Source organism: Drosophila subpulchrella, unplaced genomic scaffold (genome assembly GCF_014743375.2).
Source record: "Drosophila subpulchrella strain 33 F10 #4 breed RU33 unplaced genomic scaffold, RU_Dsub_v1.1 Primary Assembly Seq356, whole genome shotgun sequence".
Taxonomy (NCBI): domain Eukaryota; kingdom Metazoa; phylum Arthropoda; class Insecta; order Diptera; family Drosophilidae; genus Drosophila; species Drosophila subpulchrella.
The window spans coordinates 43,412-64,360 of NW_023665578.1; the positions used below are offsets into that span (position 1 = coordinate 43,412).

At 41.6% G+C, this 20,949-nt stretch overlaps 53 non-coding genes across 53 annotated transcripts; all 53 read left to right on the forward strand.

The window, feature by feature from the left end:
* The first annotated feature begins 251 nt into the window (after positions 1–251).
* On the forward strand, positions 252–370 carry LOC119561215. Its single transcript, XR_005221114.1, has one exon. It is a non-coding gene; the product is annotated as a 5S ribosomal RNA (ribosomal RNA).
* Positions 371–644: 274 nt separating this feature from the next.
* Positions 645–763, forward strand: LOC119561217. Its single transcript, XR_005221115.1, has one exon. It is a non-coding gene; the product is annotated as a 5S ribosomal RNA (ribosomal RNA).
* Positions 764–1,037: 274 nt separating this feature from the next.
* On the forward strand, positions 1,038–1,156 carry LOC119561218. Its single transcript, XR_005221116.1, has one exon. It is a non-coding gene; the product is annotated as a 5S ribosomal RNA (ribosomal RNA).
* Positions 1,157–1,430: 274 nt separating this feature from the next.
* On the forward strand, positions 1,431–1,549 carry LOC119561219. The gene has a single exon (XR_005221117.1). It is a non-coding gene; the product is annotated as a 5S ribosomal RNA (ribosomal RNA).
* Positions 1,550–1,823: 274 nt separating this feature from the next.
* LOC119561220 lies at positions 1,824–1,942 on the forward strand. The gene has a single exon (XR_005221118.1). It is a non-coding gene; the product is annotated as a 5S ribosomal RNA (ribosomal RNA).
* A 274-nt stretch (positions 1,943–2,216) lies between these two features.
* Positions 2,217–2,335, forward strand: LOC119561221. The gene has a single exon (XR_005221119.1). It is a non-coding gene; the product is annotated as a 5S ribosomal RNA (ribosomal RNA).
* A 274-nt stretch (positions 2,336–2,609) lies between these two features.
* On the forward strand, positions 2,610–2,728 carry LOC119561222. The gene has a single exon (XR_005221120.1). It is a non-coding gene; the product is annotated as a 5S ribosomal RNA (ribosomal RNA).
* Positions 2,729–3,002: 274 nt separating this feature from the next.
* Positions 3,003–3,121, forward strand: LOC119561223. The gene has a single exon (XR_005221121.1). It is a non-coding gene; the product is annotated as a 5S ribosomal RNA (ribosomal RNA).
* Positions 3,122–3,395: 274 nt separating this feature from the next.
* LOC119561224 lies at positions 3,396–3,514 on the forward strand. Its single transcript, XR_005221122.1, has one exon. It is a non-coding gene; the product is annotated as a 5S ribosomal RNA (ribosomal RNA).
* Positions 3,515–3,788: 274 nt separating this feature from the next.
* Positions 3,789–3,907, forward strand: LOC119561225. Its single transcript, XR_005221123.1, has one exon. It is a non-coding gene; the product is annotated as a 5S ribosomal RNA (ribosomal RNA).
* Positions 3,908–4,181: 274 nt separating this feature from the next.
* Positions 4,182–4,299, forward strand: LOC119561335. The gene has a single exon (XR_005221231.1). It is a non-coding gene; the product is annotated as a 5S ribosomal RNA (ribosomal RNA).
* Positions 4,300–4,573: 274 nt separating this feature from the next.
* On the forward strand, positions 4,574–4,692 carry LOC119561227. The gene has a single exon (XR_005221125.1). It is a non-coding gene; the product is annotated as a 5S ribosomal RNA (ribosomal RNA).
* A 274-nt stretch (positions 4,693–4,966) lies between these two features.
* On the forward strand, positions 4,967–5,085 carry LOC119561228. Its single transcript, XR_005221126.1, has one exon. It is a non-coding gene; the product is annotated as a 5S ribosomal RNA (ribosomal RNA).
* A 274-nt stretch (positions 5,086–5,359) lies between these two features.
* Positions 5,360–5,477, forward strand: LOC119561336. Its single transcript, XR_005221232.1, has one exon. It is a non-coding gene; the product is annotated as a 5S ribosomal RNA (ribosomal RNA).
* A 274-nt stretch (positions 5,478–5,751) lies between these two features.
* Positions 5,752–5,870, forward strand: LOC119561229. The gene has a single exon (XR_005221127.1). It is a non-coding gene; the product is annotated as a 5S ribosomal RNA (ribosomal RNA).
* Positions 5,871–6,144: 274 nt separating this feature from the next.
* LOC119561230 lies at positions 6,145–6,263 on the forward strand. Its single transcript, XR_005221128.1, has one exon. It is a non-coding gene; the product is annotated as a 5S ribosomal RNA (ribosomal RNA).
* Positions 6,264–6,537: 274 nt separating this feature from the next.
* On the forward strand, positions 6,538–6,656 carry LOC119561231. Its single transcript, XR_005221129.1, has one exon. It is a non-coding gene; the product is annotated as a 5S ribosomal RNA (ribosomal RNA).
* Positions 6,657–6,930: 274 nt separating this feature from the next.
* On the forward strand, positions 6,931–7,049 carry LOC119561233. The gene has a single exon (XR_005221130.1). It is a non-coding gene; the product is annotated as a 5S ribosomal RNA (ribosomal RNA).
* Positions 7,050–7,323: 274 nt separating this feature from the next.
* On the forward strand, positions 7,324–7,442 carry LOC119561234. The gene has a single exon (XR_005221131.1). It is a non-coding gene; the product is annotated as a 5S ribosomal RNA (ribosomal RNA).
* A 274-nt stretch (positions 7,443–7,716) lies between these two features.
* Positions 7,717–7,834, forward strand: LOC119561337. The gene has a single exon (XR_005221233.1). It is a non-coding gene; the product is annotated as a 5S ribosomal RNA (ribosomal RNA).
* Positions 7,835–8,108: 274 nt separating this feature from the next.
* Positions 8,109–8,226, forward strand: LOC119561338. The gene has a single exon (XR_005221234.1). It is a non-coding gene; the product is annotated as a 5S ribosomal RNA (ribosomal RNA).
* Positions 8,227–8,500: 274 nt separating this feature from the next.
* On the forward strand, positions 8,501–8,619 carry LOC119561235. The gene has a single exon (XR_005221132.1). It is a non-coding gene; the product is annotated as a 5S ribosomal RNA (ribosomal RNA).
* A 274-nt stretch (positions 8,620–8,893) lies between these two features.
* On the forward strand, positions 8,894–9,012 carry LOC119561236. The gene has a single exon (XR_005221133.1). It is a non-coding gene; the product is annotated as a 5S ribosomal RNA (ribosomal RNA).
* Positions 9,013–9,286: 274 nt separating this feature from the next.
* On the forward strand, positions 9,287–9,405 carry LOC119561237. The gene has a single exon (XR_005221134.1). It is a non-coding gene; the product is annotated as a 5S ribosomal RNA (ribosomal RNA).
* Positions 9,406–9,679: 274 nt separating this feature from the next.
* On the forward strand, positions 9,680–9,798 carry LOC119561239. The gene has a single exon (XR_005221136.1). It is a non-coding gene; the product is annotated as a 5S ribosomal RNA (ribosomal RNA).
* A 274-nt stretch (positions 9,799–10,072) lies between these two features.
* On the forward strand, positions 10,073–10,191 carry LOC119561240. The gene has a single exon (XR_005221137.1). It is a non-coding gene; the product is annotated as a 5S ribosomal RNA (ribosomal RNA).
* A 274-nt stretch (positions 10,192–10,465) lies between these two features.
* Positions 10,466–10,584, forward strand: LOC119561241. Its single transcript, XR_005221138.1, has one exon. It is a non-coding gene; the product is annotated as a 5S ribosomal RNA (ribosomal RNA).
* A 274-nt stretch (positions 10,585–10,858) lies between these two features.
* Positions 10,859–10,976, forward strand: LOC119561340. Its single transcript, XR_005221236.1, has one exon. It is a non-coding gene; the product is annotated as a 5S ribosomal RNA (ribosomal RNA).
* Positions 10,977–11,250: 274 nt separating this feature from the next.
* Positions 11,251–11,369, forward strand: LOC119561242. Its single transcript, XR_005221139.1, has one exon. It is a non-coding gene; the product is annotated as a 5S ribosomal RNA (ribosomal RNA).
* A 274-nt stretch (positions 11,370–11,643) lies between these two features.
* LOC119561243 lies at positions 11,644–11,762 on the forward strand. Its single transcript, XR_005221140.1, has one exon. It is a non-coding gene; the product is annotated as a 5S ribosomal RNA (ribosomal RNA).
* A 274-nt stretch (positions 11,763–12,036) lies between these two features.
* Positions 12,037–12,155, forward strand: LOC119561244. Its single transcript, XR_005221141.1, has one exon. It is a non-coding gene; the product is annotated as a 5S ribosomal RNA (ribosomal RNA).
* A 274-nt stretch (positions 12,156–12,429) lies between these two features.
* LOC119561245 lies at positions 12,430–12,548 on the forward strand. Its single transcript, XR_005221142.1, has one exon. It is a non-coding gene; the product is annotated as a 5S ribosomal RNA (ribosomal RNA).
* Positions 12,549–12,822: 274 nt separating this feature from the next.
* On the forward strand, positions 12,823–12,940 carry LOC119561341. Its single transcript, XR_005221237.1, has one exon. It is a non-coding gene; the product is annotated as a 5S ribosomal RNA (ribosomal RNA).
* A 274-nt stretch (positions 12,941–13,214) lies between these two features.
* Positions 13,215–13,333, forward strand: LOC119561246. Its single transcript, XR_005221143.1, has one exon. It is a non-coding gene; the product is annotated as a 5S ribosomal RNA (ribosomal RNA).
* Positions 13,334–13,607: 274 nt separating this feature from the next.
* LOC119561342 lies at positions 13,608–13,725 on the forward strand. The gene has a single exon (XR_005221238.1). It is a non-coding gene; the product is annotated as a 5S ribosomal RNA (ribosomal RNA).
* A 274-nt stretch (positions 13,726–13,999) lies between these two features.
* On the forward strand, positions 14,000–14,118 carry LOC119561247. Its single transcript, XR_005221144.1, has one exon. It is a non-coding gene; the product is annotated as a 5S ribosomal RNA (ribosomal RNA).
* A 274-nt stretch (positions 14,119–14,392) lies between these two features.
* Positions 14,393–14,511, forward strand: LOC119561249. Its single transcript, XR_005221145.1, has one exon. It is a non-coding gene; the product is annotated as a 5S ribosomal RNA (ribosomal RNA).
* A 274-nt stretch (positions 14,512–14,785) lies between these two features.
* On the forward strand, positions 14,786–14,904 carry LOC119561251. The gene has a single exon (XR_005221147.1). It is a non-coding gene; the product is annotated as a 5S ribosomal RNA (ribosomal RNA).
* Positions 14,905–15,178: 274 nt separating this feature from the next.
* On the forward strand, positions 15,179–15,297 carry LOC119561252. The gene has a single exon (XR_005221148.1). It is a non-coding gene; the product is annotated as a 5S ribosomal RNA (ribosomal RNA).
* A 274-nt stretch (positions 15,298–15,571) lies between these two features.
* Positions 15,572–15,689, forward strand: LOC119561343. Its single transcript, XR_005221239.1, has one exon. It is a non-coding gene; the product is annotated as a 5S ribosomal RNA (ribosomal RNA).
* Positions 15,690–15,963: 274 nt separating this feature from the next.
* Positions 15,964–16,082, forward strand: LOC119561253. The gene has a single exon (XR_005221149.1). It is a non-coding gene; the product is annotated as a 5S ribosomal RNA (ribosomal RNA).
* A 274-nt stretch (positions 16,083–16,356) lies between these two features.
* Positions 16,357–16,475, forward strand: LOC119561300. The gene has a single exon (XR_005221196.1). It is a non-coding gene; the product is annotated as a 5S ribosomal RNA (ribosomal RNA).
* Positions 16,476–16,749: 274 nt separating this feature from the next.
* On the forward strand, positions 16,750–16,868 carry LOC119561254. Its single transcript, XR_005221150.1, has one exon. It is a non-coding gene; the product is annotated as a 5S ribosomal RNA (ribosomal RNA).
* A 274-nt stretch (positions 16,869–17,142) lies between these two features.
* LOC119561255 lies at positions 17,143–17,261 on the forward strand. Its single transcript, XR_005221151.1, has one exon. It is a non-coding gene; the product is annotated as a 5S ribosomal RNA (ribosomal RNA).
* A 274-nt stretch (positions 17,262–17,535) lies between these two features.
* On the forward strand, positions 17,536–17,653 carry LOC119561344. Its single transcript, XR_005221240.1, has one exon. It is a non-coding gene; the product is annotated as a 5S ribosomal RNA (ribosomal RNA).
* A 274-nt stretch (positions 17,654–17,927) lies between these two features.
* LOC119561345 lies at positions 17,928–18,045 on the forward strand. Its single transcript, XR_005221241.1, has one exon. It is a non-coding gene; the product is annotated as a 5S ribosomal RNA (ribosomal RNA).
* A 274-nt stretch (positions 18,046–18,319) lies between these two features.
* LOC119561301 lies at positions 18,320–18,438 on the forward strand. The gene has a single exon (XR_005221197.1). It is a non-coding gene; the product is annotated as a 5S ribosomal RNA (ribosomal RNA).
* Positions 18,439–18,712: 274 nt separating this feature from the next.
* On the forward strand, positions 18,713–18,831 carry LOC119561256. The gene has a single exon (XR_005221152.1). It is a non-coding gene; the product is annotated as a 5S ribosomal RNA (ribosomal RNA).
* A 274-nt stretch (positions 18,832–19,105) lies between these two features.
* Positions 19,106–19,224, forward strand: LOC119561257. Its single transcript, XR_005221153.1, has one exon. It is a non-coding gene; the product is annotated as a 5S ribosomal RNA (ribosomal RNA).
* Positions 19,225–19,498: 274 nt separating this feature from the next.
* Positions 19,499–19,617, forward strand: LOC119561258. Its single transcript, XR_005221154.1, has one exon. It is a non-coding gene; the product is annotated as a 5S ribosomal RNA (ribosomal RNA).
* Positions 19,618–19,891: 274 nt separating this feature from the next.
* LOC119561259 lies at positions 19,892–20,010 on the forward strand. Its single transcript, XR_005221155.1, has one exon. It is a non-coding gene; the product is annotated as a 5S ribosomal RNA (ribosomal RNA).
* A 274-nt stretch (positions 20,011–20,284) lies between these two features.
* Positions 20,285–20,403, forward strand: LOC119561260. Its single transcript, XR_005221156.1, has one exon. It is a non-coding gene; the product is annotated as a 5S ribosomal RNA (ribosomal RNA).
* Positions 20,404–20,677: 274 nt separating this feature from the next.
* LOC119561262 lies at positions 20,678–20,796 on the forward strand. Its single transcript, XR_005221158.1, has one exon. It is a non-coding gene; the product is annotated as a 5S ribosomal RNA (ribosomal RNA).
* The last annotated feature ends 153 nt before the right edge of the window (positions 20,797–20,949 follow it).

Sequence of the window (20,949 nt, forward strand, 5' to 3'; positions counted from 1 at the left end):
TTATATTTTTCAACGCAATCTGAATAGCATTTTTCGCTGCAAATTCAAAATTCAAATGAAAAATTTATCCAGAATTTCAATTTCGACTATTTCAAAATTATTTCTTGCACTGATTTTTTTCTTAAAGCACACGACTCCAAACCGTTTCAGTCCATTTATTTCGATTAAAAGCATTTTTAATATTGGCCGAAGGTAGCAGGACCGAAATTCCAATTCAGAGTATAAGGCCAACGCTCAGCCCTCCGACTTTCGCCAACGACCATACCACGCTGAACACATCGGTTCTCGTCCGATCACCGAAATTAAGCAGCGTCGGGCGCGGTTAGTACTTAGATGGGGGACCGCTTGGGAACACCGCGTGTTGTTGGCCTCGTCAACAACTTTTTGCCGCTTTTATATTTTTCAACGCAATCTGAATAGCATTTTTCGCTGCAAATTCAAAATTCAAATGAAAAATTTATCCAGAATTTCAATTTCGACTATTTCAAAATTATTTCTTGCACTGATTTTTTTCTTAAAGCACACGACTCCAAACCGTTTCAGTCCATTTATTTCGATTAAAAGCATTTTTAATATTGGCCGAAGGTAGCAGGACCGAAATTCCAATTCAGAGTATAAGGCCAACGCTCAGCCCTCCGACTTTCGCCAACGACCATACCACGCTGAACACATCGGTTCTCGTCCGATCACCGAAATTAAGCAGCGTCGGGCGCGGTTAGTACTTAGATGGGGGACCGCTTGGGAACACCGCGTGTTGTTGGCCTCGTCAACAACTTTTTGCCGCTTTTATATTTTTCAACGCAATCTGAATAGCATTTTTCGCTGCAAATTCAAAATTCAAATGAAAAATTTATCCAGAATTTCAATTTCGACTATTTCAAAATTATTTCTTGCACTGATTTTTTTCTTAAAGCACACGACTCCAAACCGTTTCAGTCCATTTATTTCGATTAAAAGCATTTTTAATATTGGCCGAAGGTAGCAGGACCGAAATTCCAATTCAGAGTATAAGGCCAACGCTCAGCCCTCCGACTTTCGCCAACGACCATACCACGCTGAACACATCGGTTCTCGTCCGATCACCGAAATTAAGCAGCGTCGGGCGCGGTTAGTACTTAGATGGGGGACCGCTTGGGAACACCGCGTGTTGTTGGCCTCGTCAACAACTTTTTGCCGCTTTTATATTTTTCAACGCAATCTGAATAGCATTTTTCGCTGCAAATTCAAAATTCAAATGAAAAATTTATCCAGAATTTCAATTTCGACTATTTCAAAATTATTTCTTGCACTGATTTTTTTCTTAAAGCACACGACTCCAAACCGTTTCAGTCCATTTATTTCGATTAAAAGCATTTTTAATATTGGCCGAAGGTAGCAGGACCGAAATTCCAATTCAGAGTATAAGGCCAACGCTCAGCCCTCCGACTTTCGCCAACGACCATACCACGCTGAACACATCGGTTCTCGTCCGATCACCGAAATTAAGCAGCGTCGGGCGCGGTTAGTACTTAGATGGGGGACCGCTTGGGAACACCGCGTGTTGTTGGCCTCGTCAACAACTTTTTGCCGCTTTTATATTTTTCAACGCAATCTGAATAGCATTTTTCGCTGCAAATTCAAAATTCAAATGAAAAATTTATCCAGAATTTCAATTTCGACTATTTCAAAATTATTTCTTGCACTGATTTTTTTCTTAAAGCACACGACTCCAAACCGTTTCAGTCCATTTATTTCGATTAAAAGCATTTTTAATATTGGCCGAAGGTAGCAGGACCGAAATTCCAATTCAGAGTATAAGGCCAACGCTCAGCCCTCCGACTTTCGCCAACGACCATACCACGCTGAACACATCGGTTCTCGTCCGATCACCGAAATTAAGCAGCGTCGGGCGCGGTTAGTACTTAGATGGGGGACCGCTTGGGAACACCGCGTGTTGTTGGCCTCGTCAACAACTTTTTGCCGCTTTTATATTTTTCAACGCAATCTGAATAGCATTTTTCGCTGCAAATTCAAAATTCAAATGAAAAATTTATCCAGAATTTCAATTTCGACTATTTCAAAATTATTTCTTGCACTGATTTTTTTCTTAAAGCACACGACTCCAAACCGTTTCAGTCCATTTATTTCGATTAAAAGCATTTTTAATATTGGCCGAAGGTAGCAGGACCGAAATTCCAATTCAGAGTATAAGGCCAACGCTCAGCCCTCCGACTTTCGCCAACGACCATACCACGCTGAACACATCGGTTCTCGTCCGATCACCGAAATTAAGCAGCGTCGGGCGCGGTTAGTACTTAGATGGGGGACCGCTTGGGAACACCGCGTGTTGTTGGCCTCGTCAACAACTTTTTGCCGCTTTTATATTTTTCAACGCAATCTGAATAGCATTTTTCGCTGCAAATTCAAAATTCAAATGAAAAATTTATCCAGAATTTCAATTTCGACTATTTCAAAATTATTTCTTGCACTGATTTTTTTCTTAAAGCACACGACTCCAAACCGTTTCAGTCCATTTATTTCGATTAAAAGCATTTTTAATATTGGCCGAAGGTAGCAGGACCGAAATTCCAATTCAGAGTATAAGGCCAACGCTCAGCCCTCCGACTTTCGCCAACGACCATACCACGCTGAACACATCGGTTCTCGTCCGATCACCGAAATTAAGCAGCGTCGGGCGCGGTTAGTACTTAGATGGGGGACCGCTTGGGAACACCGCGTGTTGTTGGCCTCGTCAACAACTTTTTGCCGCTTTTATATTTTTCAACGCAATCTGAATAGCATTTTTCGCTGCAAATTCAAAATTCAAATGAAAAATTTATCCAGAATTTCAATTTCGACTATTTCAAAATTATTTCTTGCACTGATTTTTTTCTTAAAGCACACGACTCCAAACCGTTTCAGTCCATTTATTTCGATTAAAAGCATTTTTAATATTGGCCGAAGGTAGCAGGACCGAAATTCCAATTCAGAGTATAAGGCCAACGCTCAGCCCTCCGACTTTCGCCAACGACCATACCACGCTGAACACATCGGTTCTCGTCCGATCACCGAAATTAAGCAGCGTCGGGCGCGGTTAGTACTTAGATGGGGGACCGCTTGGGAACACCGCGTGTTGTTGGCCTCGTCAACAACTTTTTGCCGCTTTTATATTTTTCAACGCAATCTGAATAGCATTTTTCGCTGCAAATTCAAAATTCAAATGAAAAATTTATCCAGAATTTCAATTTCGACTATTTCAAAATTATTTCTTGCACTGATTTTTTTCTTAAAGCACACGACTCCAAACCGTTTCAGTCCATTTATTTCGATTAAAAGCATTTTTAATATTGGCCGAAGGTAGCAGGACCGAAATTCCAATTCAGAGTATAAGGCCAACGCTCAGCCCTCCGACTTTCGCCAACGACCATACCACGCTGAACACATCGGTTCTCGTCCGATCACCGAAATTAAGCAGCGTCGGGCGCGGTTAGTACTTAGATGGGGGACCGCTTGGGAACACCGCGTGTTGTTGGCCTCGTCAACAACTTTTTGCCGCTTTTATATTTTTCAACGCAATCTGAATAGCATTTTTCGCTGCAAATTCAAAATTCAAATGAAAAATTTATCCAGAATTTCAATTTCGACTATTTCAAAATTATTTCTTGCACTGATTTTTTTCTTAAAGCACACGACTCCAAACCGTTTCAGTCCATTTATTTCGATTAAAAGCATTTTTAATATTGGCCGAAGGTAGCAGGACCGAAATTCCAATTCAGAGTATAAGGCCAACGCTCAGCCCTCCGACTTTCGCCAACGACCATACCACGCTGAACACATCGGTTCTCGTCCGATCACCGAAATTAAGCAGCGTCGGGCGCGGTTAGTACTTAGATGGGGGACCGCTTGGGAACACCGCGTGTTGTTGGCCTCGTCAACAACTTTTTGCCGCTTTTATATTTTTCAACGCAATCTGAATAGCATTTTTCGCTGCAAATTCAAAATTCAAATGAAAAATTTATCCAGAATTTCAATTTCGACTATTTCAAAATTATTTCTTGCACTGATTTTTTTCTTAAAGCACACGACTCCAAACCGTTTCAGTCCATTTATTTCGATTAAAAGCATTTTTAATATTGGCCGAAGGTAGCAGGACCGAAATTCCAATTCAGAGTATAAGGCCAACGCTCAGCCCTCCGACTTTCGCCAACGACCATACCACGCTGAACACATCGGTTCTCGTCCGATCACCGAAATTAAGCAGCGTCGGGCGCGGTTAGTACTTAGATGGGGACCGCTTGGGAACACCGCGTGTTGTTGGCCTCGTCAACAACTTTTTGCCGCTTTTATATTTTTCAACGCAATCTGAATAGCATTTTTCGCTGCAAATTCAAAATTCAAATGAAAAATTTATCCAGAATTTCAATTTCGACTATTTCAAAATTATTTCTTGCACTGATTTTTTTCTTAAAGCACACGACTCCAAACCGTTTCAGTCCATTTATTTCGATTAAAAGCATTTTTAATATTGGCCGAAGGTAGCAGGACCGAAATTCCAATTCAGAGTATAAGGCCAACGCTCAGCCCTCCGACTTTCGCCAACGACCATACCACGCTGAACACATCGGTTCTCGTCCGATCACCGAAATTAAGCAGCGTCGGGCGCGGTTAGTACTTAGATGGGGGACCGCTTGGGAACACCGCGTGTTGTTGGCCTCGTCAACAACTTTTTGCCGCTTTTATATTTTTCAACGCAATCTGAATAGCATTTTTCGCTGCAAATTCAAAATTCAAATGAAAAATTTATCCAGAATTTCAATTTCGACTATTTCAAAATTATTTCTTGCACTGATTTTTTTCTTAAAGCACACGACTCCAAACCGTTTCAGTCCATTTATTTCGATTAAAAGCATTTTTAATATTGGCCGAAGGTAGCAGGACCGAAATTCCAATTCAGAGTATAAGGCCAACGCTCAGCCCTCCGACTTTCGCCAACGACCATACCACGCTGAACACATCGGTTCTCGTCCGATCACCGAAATTAAGCAGCGTCGGGCGCGGTTAGTACTTAGATGGGGGACCGCTTGGGAACACCGCGTGTTGTTGGCCTCGTCAACAACTTTTTGCCGCTTTTATATTTTTCAACGCAATCTGAATAGCATTTTTCGCTGCAAATTCAAAATTCAAATGAAAAATTTATCCAGAATTTCAATTTCGACTATTTCAAAATTATTTCTTGCACTGATTTTTTTCTTAAAGCACACGACTCCAAACCGTTTCAGTCCATTTATTTCGATTAAAAGCATTTTTAATATTGGCCGAAGGTAGCAGGACCGAAATTCCAATTCAGAGTATAAGGCCAACGCTCAGCCCTCCGACTTTCGCCAACGACCATACCACGCTGAACACATCGGTTCTCGTCCGATCACCGAAATTAAGCAGCGTCGGGCGCGGTTAGTACTTAGATGGGGACCGCTTGGGAACACCGCGTGTTGTTGGCCTCGTCAACAACTTTTTGCCGCTTTTATATTTTTCAACGCAATCTGAATAGCATTTTTCGCTGCAAATTCAAAATTCAAATGAAAAATTTATCCAGAATTTCAATTTCGACTATTTCAAAATTATTTCTTGCACTGATTTTTTTCTTAAAGCACACGACTCCAAACCGTTTCAGTCCATTTATTTCGATTAAAAGCATTTTTAATATTGGCCGAAGGTAGCAGGACCGAAATTCCAATTCAGAGTATAAGGCCAACGCTCAGCCCTCCGACTTTCGCCAACGACCATACCACGCTGAACACATCGGTTCTCGTCCGATCACCGAAATTAAGCAGCGTCGGGCGCGGTTAGTACTTAGATGGGGGACCGCTTGGGAACACCGCGTGTTGTTGGCCTCGTCAACAACTTTTTGCCGCTTTTATATTTTTCAACGCAATCTGAATAGCATTTTTCGCTGCAAATTCAAAATTCAAATGAAAAATTTATCCAGAATTTCAATTTCGACTATTTCAAAATTATTTCTTGCACTGATTTTTTTCTTAAAGCACACGACTCCAAACCGTTTCAGTCCATTTATTTCGATTAAAAGCATTTTTAATATTGGCCGAAGGTAGCAGGACCGAAATTCCAATTCAGAGTATAAGGCCAACGCTCAGCCCTCCGACTTTCGCCAACGACCATACCACGCTGAACACATCGGTTCTCGTCCGATCACCGAAATTAAGCAGCGTCGGGCGCGGTTAGTACTTAGATGGGGGACCGCTTGGGAACACCGCGTGTTGTTGGCCTCGTCAACAACTTTTTGCCGCTTTTATATTTTTCAACGCAATCTGAATAGCATTTTTCGCTGCAAATTCAAAATTCAAATGAAAAATTTATCCAGAATTTCAATTTCGACTATTTCAAAATTATTTCTTGCACTGATTTTTTTCTTAAAGCACACGACTCCAAACCGTTTCAGTCCATTTATTTCGATTAAAAGCATTTTTAATATTGGCCGAAGGTAGCAGGACCGAAATTCCAATTCAGAGTATAAGGCCAACGCTCAGCCCTCCGACTTTCGCCAACGACCATACCACGCTGAACACATCGGTTCTCGTCCGATCACCGAAATTAAGCAGCGTCGGGCGCGGTTAGTACTTAGATGGGGGACCGCTTGGGAACACCGCGTGTTGTTGGCCTCGTCAACAACTTTTTGCCGCTTTTATATTTTTCAACGCAATCTGAATAGCATTTTTCGCTGCAAATTCAAAATTCAAATGAAAAATTTATCCAGAATTTCAATTTCGACTATTTCAAAATTATTTCTTGCACTGATTTTTTTCTTAAAGCACACGACTCCAAACCGTTTCAGTCCATTTATTTCGATTAAAAGCATTTTTAATATTGGCCGAAGGTAGCAGGACCGAAATTCCAATTCAGAGTATAAGGCCAACGCTCAGCCCTCCGACTTTCGCCAACGACCATACCACGCTGAACACATCGGTTCTCGTCCGATCACCGAAATTAAGCAGCGTCGGGCGCGGTTAGTACTTAGATGGGGGACCGCTTGGGAACACCGCGTGTTGTTGGCCTCGTCAACAACTTTTTGCCGCTTTTATATTTTTCAACGCAATCTGAATAGCATTTTTCGCTGCAAATTCAAAATTCAAATGAAAAATTTATCCAGAATTTCAATTTCGACTATTTCAAAATTATTTCTTGCACTGATTTTTTTCTTAAAGCACACGACTCCAAACCGTTTCAGTCCATTTATTTCGATTAAAAGCATTTTTAATATTGGCCGAAGGTAGCAGGACCGAAATTCCAATTCAGAGTATAAGGCCAACGCTCAGCCCTCCGACTTTCGCCAACGACCATACCACGCTGAACACATCGGTTCTCGTCCGATCACCGAAATTAAGCAGCGTCGGGCGCGGTTAGTACTTAGATGGGGGACCGCTTGGGAACACCGCGTGTTGTTGGCCTCGTCAACAACTTTTTGCCGCTTTTATATTTTTCAACGCAATCTGAATAGCATTTTTCGCTGCAAATTCAAAATTCAAATGAAAAATTTATCCAGAATTTCAATTTCGACTATTTCAAAATTATTTCTTGCACTGATTTTTTTCTTAAAGCACACGACTCCAAACCGTTTCAGTCCATTTATTTCGATTAAAAGCATTTTTAATATTGGCCGAAGGTAGCAGGACCGAAATTCCAATTCAGAGTATAAGGCCAACGCTCAGCCCTCCGACTTTCGCCAACGACCATACCACGCTGAACACATCGGTTCTCGTCCGATCACCGAAATTAAGCAGCGTCGGGCGCGGTTAGTACTTAGATGGGGACCGCTTGGGAACACCGCGTGTTGTTGGCCTCGTCAACAACTTTTTGCCGCTTTTATATTTTTCAACGCAATCTGAATAGCATTTTTCGCTGCAAATTCAAAATTCAAATGAAAAATTTATCCAGAATTTCAATTTCGACTATTTCAAAATTATTTCTTGCACTGATTTTTTTCTTAAAGCACACGACTCCAAACCGTTTCAGTCCATTTATTTCGATTAAAAGCATTTTTAATATTGGCCGAAGGTAGCAGGACCGAAATTCCAATTCAGAGTATAAGGCCAACGCTCAGCCCTCCGACTTTCGCCAACGACCATACCACGCTGAACACATCGGTTCTCGTCCGATCACCGAAATTAAGCAGCGTCGGGCGCGGTTAGTACTTAGATGGGGACCGCTTGGGAACACCGCGTGTTGTTGGCCTCGTCAACAACTTTTTGCCGCTTTTATATTTTTCAACGCAATCTGAATAGCATTTTTCGCTGCAAATTCAAAATTCAAATGAAAAATTTATCCAGAATTTCAATTTCGACTATTTCAAAATTATTTCTTGCACTGATTTTTTTCTTAAAGCACACGACTCCAAACCGTTTCAGTCCATTTATTTCGATTAAAAGCATTTTTAATATTGGCCGAAGGTAGCAGGACCGAAATTCCAATTCAGAGTATAAGGCCAACGCTCAGCCCTCCGACTTTCGCCAACGACCATACCACGCTGAACACATCGGTTCTCGTCCGATCACCGAAATTAAGCAGCGTCGGGCGCGGTTAGTACTTAGATGGGGGACCGCTTGGGAACACCGCGTGTTGTTGGCCTCGTCAACAACTTTTTGCCGCTTTTATATTTTTCAACGCAATCTGAATAGCATTTTTCGCTGCAAATTCAAAATTCAAATGAAAAATTTATCCAGAATTTCAATTTCGACTATTTCAAAATTATTTCTTGCACTGATTTTTTTCTTAAAGCACACGACTCCAAACCGTTTCAGTCCATTTATTTCGATTAAAAGCATTTTTAATATTGGCCGAAGGTAGCAGGACCGAAATTCCAATTCAGAGTATAAGGCCAACGCTCAGCCCTCCGACTTTCGCCAACGACCATACCACGCTGAACACATCGGTTCTCGTCCGATCACCGAAATTAAGCAGCGTCGGGCGCGGTTAGTACTTAGATGGGGGACCGCTTGGGAACACCGCGTGTTGTTGGCCTCGTCAACAACTTTTTGCCGCTTTTATATTTTTCAACGCAATCTGAATAGCATTTTTCGCTGCAAATTCAAAATTCAAATGAAAAATTTATCCAGAATTTCAATTTCGACTATTTCAAAATTATTTCTTGCACTGATTTTTTTCTTAAAGCACACGACTCCAAACCGTTTCAGTCCATTTATTTCGATTAAAAGCATTTTTAATATTGGCCGAAGGTAGCAGGACCGAAATTCCAATTCAGAGTATAAGGCCAACGCTCAGCCCTCCGACTTTCGCCAACGACCATACCACGCTGAACACATCGGTTCTCGTCCGATCACCGAAATTAAGCAGCGTCGGGCGCGGTTAGTACTTAGATGGGGGACCGCTTGGGAACACCGCGTGTTGTTGGCCTCGTCAACAACTTTTTGCCGCTTTTATATTTTTCAACGCAATCTGAATAGCATTTTTCGCTGCAAATTCAAAATTCAAATGAAAAATTTATCCAGAATTTCAATTTCGACTATTTCAAAATTATTTCTTGCACTGATTTTTTTCTTAAAGCACACGACTCCAAACCGTTTCAGTCCATTTATTTCGATTAAAAGCATTTTTAATATTGGCCGAAGGTAGCAGGACCGAAATTCCAATTCAGAGTATAAGGCCAACGCTCAGCCCTCCGACTTTCGCCAACGACCATACCACGCTGAACACATCGGTTCTCGTCCGATCACCGAAATTAAGCAGCGTCGGGCGCGGTTAGTACTTAGATGGGGGACCGCTTGGGAACACCGCGTGTTGTTGGCCTCGTCAACAACTTTTTGCCGCTTTTATATTTTTCAACGCAATCTGAATAGCATTTTTCGCTGCAAATTCAAAATTCAAATGAAAAATTTATCCAGAATTTCAATTTCGACTATTTCAAAATTATTTCTTGCACTGATTTTTTTCTTAAAGCACACGACTCCAAACCGTTTCAGTCCATTTATTTCGATTAAAAGCATTTTTAATATTGGCCGAAGGTAGCAGGACCGAAATTCCAATTCAGAGTATAAGGCCAACGCTCAGCCCTCCGACTTTCGCCAACGACCATACCACGCTGAACACATCGGTTCTCGTCCGATCACCGAAATTAAGCAGCGTCGGGCGCGGTTAGTACTTAGATGGGGGACCGCTTGGGAACACCGCGTGTTGTTGGCCTCGTCAACAACTTTTTGCCGCTTTTATATTTTTCAACGCAATCTGAATAGCATTTTTCGCTGCAAATTCAAAATTCAAATGAAAAATTTATCCAGAATTTCAATTTCGACTATTTCAAAATTATTTCTTGCACTGATTTTTTTCTTAAAGCACACGACTCCAAACCGTTTCAGTCCATTTATTTCGATTAAAAGCATTTTTAATATTGGCCGAAGGTAGCAGGACCGAAATTCCAATTCAGAGTATAAGGCCAACGCTCAGCCCTCCGACTTTCGCCAACGACCATACCACGCTGAACACATCGGTTCTCGTCCGATCACCGAAATTAAGCAGCGTCGGGCGCGGTTAGTACTTAGATGGGGGACCGCTTGGGAACACCGCGTGTTGTTGGCCTCGTCAACAACTTTTTGCCGCTTTTATATTTTTCAACGCAATCTGAATAGCATTTTTCGCTGCAAATTCAAAATTCAAATGAAAAATTTATCCAGAATTTCAATTTCGACTATTTCAAAATTATTTCTTGCACTGATTTTTTTCTTAAAGCACACGACTCCAAACCGTTTCAGTCCATTTATTTCGATTAAAAGCATTTTTAATATTGGCCGAAGGTAGCAGGACCGAAATTCCAATTCAGAGTATAAGGCCAACGCTCAGCCCTCCGACTTTCGCCAACGACCATACCACGCTGAACACATCGGTTCTCGTCCGATCACCGAAATTAAGCAGCGTCGGGCGCGGTTAGTACTTAGATGGGGACCGCTTGGGAACACCGCGTGTTGTTGGCCTCGTCAACAACTTTTTGCCGCTTTTATATTTTTCAACGCAATCTGAATAGCATTTTTCGCTGCAAATTCAAAATTCAAATGAAAAATTTATCCAGAATTTCAATTTCGACTATTTCAAAATTATTTCTTGCACTGATTTTTTTCTTAAAGCACACGACTCCAAACCGTTTCAGTCCATTTATTTCGATTAAAAGCATTTTTAATATTGGCCGAAGGTAGCAGGACCGAAATTCCAATTCAGAGTATAAGGCCAACGCTCAGCCCTCCGACTTTCGCCAACGACCATACCACGCTGAACACATCGGTTCTCGTCCGATCACCGAAATTAAGCAGCGTCGGGCGCGGTTAGTACTTAGATGGGGGACCGCTTGGGAACACCGCGTGTTGTTGGCCTCGTCAACAACTTTTTGCCGCTTTTATATTTTTCAACGCAATCTGAATAGCATTTTTCGCTGCAAATTCAAAATTCAAATGAAAAATTTATCCAGAATTTCAATTTCGACTATTTCAAAATTATTTCTTGCACTGATTTTTTTCTTAAAGCACACGACTCCAAACCGTTTCAGTCCATTTATTTCGATTAAAAGCATTTTTAATATTGGCCGAAGGTAGCAGGACCGAAATTCCAATTCAGAGTATAAGGCCAACGCTCAGCCCTCCGACTTTCGCCAACGACCATACCACGCTGAACACATCGGTTCTCGTCCGATCACCGAAATTAAGCAGCGTCGGGCGCGGTTAGTACTTAGATGGGGGACCGCTTGGGAACACCGCGTGTTGTTGGCCTCGTCAACAACTTTTTGCCGCTTTTATATTTTTCAACGCAATCTGAATAGCATTTTTCGCTGCAAATTCAAAATTCAAATGAAAAATTTATCCAGAATTTCAATTTCGACTATTTCAAAATTATTTCTTGCACTGATTTTTTTCTTAAAGCACACGACTCCAAACCGTTTCAGTCCATTTATTTCGATTAAAAGCATTTTTAATATTGGCCGAAGGTAGCAGGACCGAAATTCCAATTCAGAGTATAAGGCCAACGCTCAGCCCTCCGACTTTCGCCAACGACCATACCACGCTGAACACATCGGTTCTCGTCCGATCACCGAAATTAAGCAGCGTCGGGCGCGGTTAGTACTTAGATGGGGGACCGCTTGGGAACACCGCGTGTTGTTGGCCTCGTCAACAACTTTTTGCCGCTTTTATATTTTTCAACGCAATCTGAATAGCATTTTTCGCTGCAAATTCAAAATTCAAATGAAAAATTTATCCAGAATTTCAATTTCGACTATTTCAAAATTATTTCTTGCACTGATTTTTTTCTTAAAGCACACGACTCCAAACCGTTTCAGTCCATTTATTTCGATTAAAAGCATTTTTAATATTGGCCGAAGGTAGCAGGACCGAAATTCCAATTCAGAGTATAAGGCCAACGCTCAGCCCTCCGACTTTCGCCAACGACCATACCACGCTGAACACATCGGTTCTCGTCCGATCACCGAAATTAAGCAGCGTCGGGCGCGGTTAGTACTTAGATGGGGGACCGCTTGGGAACACCGCGTGTTGTTGGCCTCGTCAACAACTTTTTGCCGCTTTTATATTTTTCAACGCAATCTGAATAGCATTTTTCGCTGCAAATTCAAAATTCAAATGAAAAATTTATCCAGAATTTCAATTTCGACTATTTCAAAATTATTTCTTGCACTGATTTTTTTCTTAAAGCACACGACTCCAAACCGTTTCAGTCCATTTATTTCGATTAAAAGCATTTTTAATATTGGCCGAAGGTAGCAGGACCGAAATTCCAATTCAGAGTATAAGGCCAACGCTCAGCCCTCCGACTTTCGCCAACGACCATACCACGCTGAACACATCGGTTCTCGTCCGATCACCGAAATTAAGCAGCGTCGGGCGCGGTTAGTACTTAGATGGGGACCGCTTGGGAACACCGCGTGTTGTTGGCCTCGTCAACAACTTTTTGCCGCTTTTATATTTTTCAACGCAATCTGAATAGCATTTTTCGCTGCAAATTCAAAATTCAAATGAAAAATTTATCCAGAATTTCAATTTCGACTATTTCAAAATTATTTCTTGCACTGATTTTTTTCTTAAAGCACACGACTCCAAACCGTTTCAGTCCATTTATTTCGATTAAAAGCATTTTTAATATTGGCCGAAGGTAGCAGGACCGAAATTCCAATTCAGAGTATAAGGCCAACGCTCAGCCCTCCGACTTTCGCCAACGACCATACCACGCTGAACACATCGGTTCTCGTCCGATCACCGAAATTAAGCAGCGTCGGGCGCGGTTAGTACTTAGATGGGGGACCGCTTGGGAACACCGCGTGTTGTTGGCCTCGTCAACAACTTTTTGCCGCTTTTATATTTTTCAACGCAATCTGAATAGCATTTTTCGCTGCAAATTCAAAATTCAAATGAAAAATTTATCCAGAATTTCAATTTCGACTATTTCAAAATTATTTCTTGCACTGATTTTTTTCTTAAAGCACACGACTCCAAACCGTTTCAGTCCATTTATTTCGATTAAAAGCATTTTTAATATTGGCCGAAGGTAGCAGGACCGAAATTCCAATTCAGAGTATAAGGCCAACGCTCAGCCCTCCGACTTTCGCCAACGACCATACCACGCTGAACACATCGGTTCTCGTCCGATCACCGAAATTAAGCAGCGTCGGGCGCGGTTAGTACTTAGATGGGGACCGCTTGGGAACACCGCGTGTTGTTGGCCTCGTCAACAACTTTTTGCCGCTTTTATATTTTTCAACGCAATCTGAATAGCATTTTTCGCTGCAAATTCAAAATTCAAATGAAAAATTTATCCAGAATTTCAATTTCGACTATTTCAAAATTATTTCTTGCACTGATTTTTTTCTTAAAGCACACGACTCCAAACCGTTTCAGTCCATTTATTTCGATTAAAAGCATTTTTAATATTGGCCGAAGGTAGCAGGACCGAAATTCCAATTCAGAGTATAAGGCCAACGCTCAGCCCTCCGACTTTCGCCAACGACCATACCACGCTGAACACATCGGTTCTCGTCCGATCACCGAAATTAAGCAGCGTCGGGCGCGGTTAGTACTTAGATGGGGGACCGCTTGGGAACACCGCGTGTTGTTGGCCTCGTCAACAACTTTTTGCCGCTTTTATATTTTTCAACGCAATCTGAATAGCATTTTTCGCTGCAAATTCAAAATTCAAATGAAAAATTTATCCAGAATTTCAATTTCGACTATTTCAAAATTATTTCTTGCACTGATTTTTTTCTTAAAGCACACGACTCCAAACCGTTTCAGTCCATTTATTTCGATTAAAAGCATTTTTAATATTGGCCGAAGGTAGCAGGACCGAAATTCCAATTCAGAGTATAAGGCCAACGCTCAGCCCTCCGACTTTCGCCAACGACCATACCACGCTGAACACATCGGTTCTCGTCCGATCACCGAAATTAAGCAGCGTCGGGCGCGGTTAGTACTTAGATGGGGGACCGCTTGGGAACACCGCGTGTTGTTGGCCTCGTCAACAACTTTTTGCCGCTTTTATATTTTTCAACGCAATCTGAATAGCATTTTTCGCTGCAAATTCAAAATTCAAATGAAAAATTTATCCAGAATTTCAATTTCGACTATTTCAAAATTATTTCTTGCACTGATTTTTTTCTTAAAGCACACGACTCCAAACCGTTTCAGTCCATTTATTTCGATTAAAAGCATTTTTAATATTGGCCGAAGGTAGCAGGACCGAAATTCCAATTCAGAGTATAAGGCCAACGCTCAGCCCTCCGACTTTCGCCAACGACCATACCACGCTGAACACATCGGTTCTCGTCCGATCACCGAAATTAAGCAGCGTCGGGCGCGGTTAGTACTTAGATGGGGGACCGCTTGGGAACACCGCGTGTTGTTGGCCTCGTCAACAACTTTTTGCCGCTTTTATATTTTTCAACGCAATCTGAATAGCATTTTTCGCTGCAAATTCAAAATTCAAATGAAAAATTTATCCAGAATTTCAATTTCGACTATTTCAAAATTATTTCTTGCACTGATTTTTTTCTTAAAGCACACGACTCCAAACCGTTTCAGTCCATTTATTTCGATTAAAAGCATTTTTAATATTGGCCGAAGGTAGCAGGACCGAAATTCCAATTCAGAGTATAAGGCCAACGCTCAGCCCTCCGACTTTCGCCAACGACCATACCACGCTGAACACATCGGTTCTCGTCCGATCACCGAAATTAAGCAGCGTCGGGCGCGGTTAGTACTTAGATGGGGGACCGCTTGGGAACACCGCGTGTTGTTGGCCTCGTCAACAACTTTTTGCCGCTTTTATATTTTTCAACGCAATCTGAATAGCATTTTTCGCTGCAAATTCAAAATTCAAATGAAAAATTTATCCAGAATTTCAATTTCGACTATTTCAAAATTATTTCTTGCACTGATTTTTTTCTTAAAGCACACGACTCCAAACCGTTTCAGTCCATTTATTTCGATTAAAAGCATTTTTAATATTGGCCGAAGGTAGCAGGACCGAAATTCCAATTCAGAGTATAAGGCCAACGCTCAGCCCTCCGACTTTCGCCAACGACCATACCACGCTGAACACATCGGTTCTCGTCCGATCACCGAAATTAAGCAGCGTCGGGCGCGGTTAGTACTTAGATGGGGACCGCTTGGGAACACCGCGTGTTGTTGGCCTCGTCAACAACTTTTTGCCGCTTTTATATTTTTCAACGCAATCTGAATAGCATTTTTCGCTGCAAATTCAAAATTCAAATGAAAAATTTATCCAGAATTTCAATTTCGACTATTTCAAAATTATTTCTTGCACTGATTTTTTTCTTAAAGCACACGACTCCAAACCGTTTCAGTCCATTTATTTCGATTAAAAGCATTTTTAATATTGGCCGAAGGTAGCAGGACCGAAATTCCAATTCAGAGTATAAGGCCAACGCTCAGCCCTCCGACTTTCGCCAACGACCATACCACGCTGAACACATCGGTTCTCGTCCGATCACCGAAATTAAGCAGCGTCGGGCGCGGTTAGTACTTAGATGGGGGACCGCTTGGGAACACCGCGTGTTGTTGGCCTCGTCAACAACTTTTTGCCGCTTTTATATTTTTCAACGCAATCTGAATAGCATTTTTCGCTGCAAATTCAAAATTCAAATGAAAAATTTATCCAGAATTTCAATTTCGACTATTTCAAAATTATTTCTTGCACTGATTTTTTTCTTAAAGCACACGACTCCAAACCGTTTCAGTCCATTTATTTCGATTAAAAGCATTTTTAATATTGGCCGAAGGTAGCAGGACCGAAATTCCAATTCAGAGTATAAGGCCAACGCTCAGCCCTCCGACTTTCGCCAACGACCATACCACGCTGAACACATCGGTTCTCGTCCGATCACCGAAATTAAGCAGCGTCGGGCGCGGTTAGTACTTAGATGAGGGACCGCTTGGGAACACCGCGTGTTGTTGGCCTCGTCAACAACTTTTTGCCGCTTTTATATTTTTCAACGCAATCTGAATAGCATTTTTCGCTGCAAATTCAAAATTCAAATGAAAAATTTATCCAGAATTTCAATTTCGACTATTTCAAAATTATTTCTTGCACTGATTTTTTTCTTAAAGCACACGACTCCAAACCGTTTCAGTCCATTTATTTCGATTAAAAGCATTTTTAATATTGGCCGAAGGTAGCAGGACCGAAATTCCAATTCAGAGTATAAGGCCAACGCTCAGCCCTCCGACTTTCGCCAACGACCATACCACGCTGAACACATCGGTTCTCGTCCGATCACCGAAATTAAGCAGCGTCGGGCGCGGTTAGTACTTAGATGGGGGACCGCTTGGGAACACCGCGTGTTGTTGGCCTCGTCAACAACTTTTTGCCGCTTTTATATTTTTCAACGCAATCTGAATAGCATTTTTCGCTGCAAATTCAAAATTCAAATGAAAAATTTATCCAGAATTTCAATTTCGACTATTTCAAAATTATTTCTTGCACTGATTTTTTTCTTAAAGCACACGACTCCAAACCGTTTCAGTCCATTTATTTCGATTAAAAGCATTTTTAATATTGGCCGAAGGTAGCAGGACCGAAATTCCAATTCAGAGTATAAGGCCAACGCTCAGCCCTCCGACTTTCGCCAACGACCATACCACGCTGAACACATCGGTTCTCGTCCGATCACCGAAATTAAGCAGCGTCGGGCGCGGTTAGTACTTAGATGGGGGACCGCTTGGGAACACCGCGTGTTGTTGGCCTCGTCAACAACTTTTTGCCGCTTTTATATTTTTCAACGCAATCTGAATAGCATTTTTCGCTGCAAATTCAAAATTCAAATGAAAAATTTATCCAGAATTTCAATTTCGACTATTTCAAAATTATTTCTTGCACTGATTTTTTTCTTAAAGCACACGACTCCAAACCGTTTCAGTCCATTTATTTCGATTAAAAGCATTTTTAATATTGGCCGAAGGTAGCAGGACCGAAATTCCAATTCAGAGTATAAGGCCAACGCTCAGCCCTCCGACTTTCGCCAACGACCATACCACGCTGAACACATCGGTTCTCGTCCGATCACCGAAATTAAGCAGCGTCGGGCGCGGTTAGTACTTAGATGGGGACCGCTTGGGAACACCGCGTGTTGTTGGCCTCGTCAACAACTTTTTGCCGCTTTTATATTTTTCAACGCAATCTGAATAGCATTTTTCGCTGCAAATTCAAAATTCAAATGAAAAATTTATCCAGAATTTCAATTTCGACTATTTCAAAATTATTTCTTGCACTGATTTTTTTCTTAAAGCACACGACTCCAAACCGTTTCAGTCCATTTATTTCGATTAAAAGCATTTTTAATATTGGCCGAAGGTAGCAGGACCGAAATTCCAATTCAGAGTATAAGGCCAACGCTCAGCCCTCCGACTTTCGCCAACGACCATACCACGCTGAACACATCGGTTCTCGTCCGATCACCGAAATTAAGCAGCGTCGGGCGCGGTTAGTACTTAGATGGGGACCGCTTGGGAACACCGCGTGTTGTTGGCCTCGTCAACAACTTTTTGCCGCTTTTATATTTTTCAACGCAATCTGAATAGCATTTTTCGCTGCAAATTCAAAATTCAAATGAAAAATTTATCCAGAATTTCAATTTCGACTATTTCAAAATTATTTCTTGCACTGATTTTTTTCTTAAAGCACACGACTCCAAACCGTTTCAGTCCATTTATTTCGATTAAAAGCATTTTTAATATTGGCCGAAGGTAGCAGGACCGAAATTCCAATTCAGAGTATAAGGCCAACGCTCAGCCCTCCGACTTTCGCCAACGACCATACCACGCTGAACACATCGGTTCTCGTCCGATCACCGAAATTAAGCAGCGTCGGGCGCGGTTAGTACTTAGATGAGGGACCGCTTGGGAACACCGCGTGTTGTTGGCCTCGTCAACAACTTTTTGCCGCTTTTATATTTTTCAACGCAATCTGAATAGCATTTTTCGCTGCAAATTCAAAATTCAAATGAAAAATTTATCCAGAATTTCAATTTCGACTATTTCAAAATTATTTCTTGCACTGATTTTTTTCTTAAAGCACACGACTCCAAACCGTTTCAGTCCATTTATTTCGATTAAAAGCATTTTTAATATTGGCCGAAGGTAGCAGGACCGAAATTCCAATTCAGAGTATAAGGCCAACGCTCAGCCCTCCGACTTTCGCCAACGACCATACCACGCTGAACACATCGGTTCTCGTCCGATCACCGAAATTAAGCAGCGTCGGGCGCGGTTAGTACTTAGATGGGGGACCGCTTGGGAACACCGCGTGTTGTTGGCCTCGTCAACAACTTTTTGCCGCTTTTATATTTTTCAACGCAATCTGAATAGCATTTTTCGCTGCAAATTCAAAATTCAAATGAAAAATTTATCCAGAATTTCAATTTCGACTATTTCAAAATTATTTCTTGCACTGATTTTTTTCTTAAAGCACACGACTCCAAACCGTTTCAGTCCATTTATTTCGATTAAAAGCATTTTTAATATTGGCCGAAGGTAGCAGGACCGAAATTCCAATTCAGAGTATAAGGCCAACGCTCAGCCCTCCGACTTTCGCCAACGACCATACCACGCTGAACACATCGGTTCTCGTCCGATCACCGAAATTAAGCAGCGTCGGGCGCGGTTAGTACTTAGATGGGGGACCGCTTGGGAACACCGCGTGTTGTTGGCCTCGTCAACAACTTTTTGCCGCTTTTATATTTTTCAACGCAATCTGAATAGCATTTTTCGCTGCAAATTCAAAATTCAAATGAAAAATTTATCCAGAATTTCAATTTCGACTATTTCAAAATTATTTCTTGCACTGATTTTTTTCTTAAAGCACACGACTCCAAACCGTTTCAGTCCATTTATTTCGATTAAAAGCATTTTTAATATTGGCCGAAGGTAGCAGGACCGAAATTCCAATTCAGAGTATAAGGCCAACGCTCAGCCCTCCGACTTTCGCCAACGACCATACCACGCTGAACACATCGGTTCTCGTCCGATCACCGAAATTAAGCAGCGTCGGGCGCGGTTAGTACTTAGATGGGGGACCGCTTGGGAACACCGCGTGTTGTTGGCCTCGTCAACAACTTTTTGCCGCTTTTATATTTTTCAACGCAATCTGAATAGCATTTTTCGCTGCAAATTCAAAATTCAAATGAAAAATTTATCCAGAATTTCAATTTCGACTATTTCAAAATTATTTCTTGCACTGATTTTTTTCTTAAAGCACACGACTCCAAACCGTTTCAGTCCATTTATTTCGATTAAAAGCATTTTTAATATTGGCCGAAGGTAGCAGGACCGAAATTCCAATTCAGAGTATAAGGCCAACGCTCAGCCCTCCGACTTTCGCCAACGACCATACCACGCTGAACACATCGGTTCTCGTCCGATCACCGAAATTAAGCAGCGTCGGGCGCGGTTAGTACTTAGATGGGGGACCGCTTGGGAACACCGCGTGTTGTTGGCCTCGTCAACAACTTTTTGCCGCTTTTATATTTTTCAACGCAATCTGAATAGCATTTTTCGCTGCAAATTCAAAATTCAAATGAAAAATTTATCCAGAATTTCAATTTCGACTATTTCAAAATTATTTCTTGCACTGATTTTTTTCTTAAAGCACACGACTCCAAACCGTTTCAGTCCATTTATTTCGATTAAAAGCATTTTTAATATTGGCCGAAGGTAGCAGGACCGAAATTCCAATTCAGAGTATAAGGCCAACGCTCAGCCCTCCGACTTTCGCCAACGACCATACCACGCTGAACACATCGGTTCTCGTCCGATCACCGAAATTAAGCAGCGTCGGGCGCGGTTAGTACTTAGATGGGGGACCGCTTGGGAACACCGCGTGTTGTTGGCCTCGTCAACAACTTTTTGCCGCTTTTATATTTTTCAACGCAATCTGAATAGCATTTTTCGCTGCAAATTCAAAATTCAAATGAAAAATTTATCCAGAATTTCAATTTCGACTATTTCAAAATTATTTCTTGCACTGATTTTTTTCTTAAAGCACACGACTCCAAACCGTTTCAGTCCATTTATTTCGATTAAAAGCATTTTTAATATTGGCCGAAGGTAGCAGGACCGAAATTCCAATTCAGAGTATAAGGCCAACGCTCAGCCCTCCGACTTTCGCCAACGACCATACCACGCTGAACACATCGGTTCTCGTCCGATCACCGAAATTAAGCAGCGTCGGGCGCGGTTAGTACTTAGATGGGGGACCGCTTGGGAACACCGCGTGTTGTTGGCCTCGTCAACAACTTTTTGCCGCTTTTATATTTTTCAACGCAATCTGAATAGCATTTTTCGCTGCAAATTCAAAATTCAAATGAAAAATTTATCCAGAATTTCAATTTCGACTATTTCAAAATTATTTCTTGCACTGATTTTTTTCTTAAAGCAC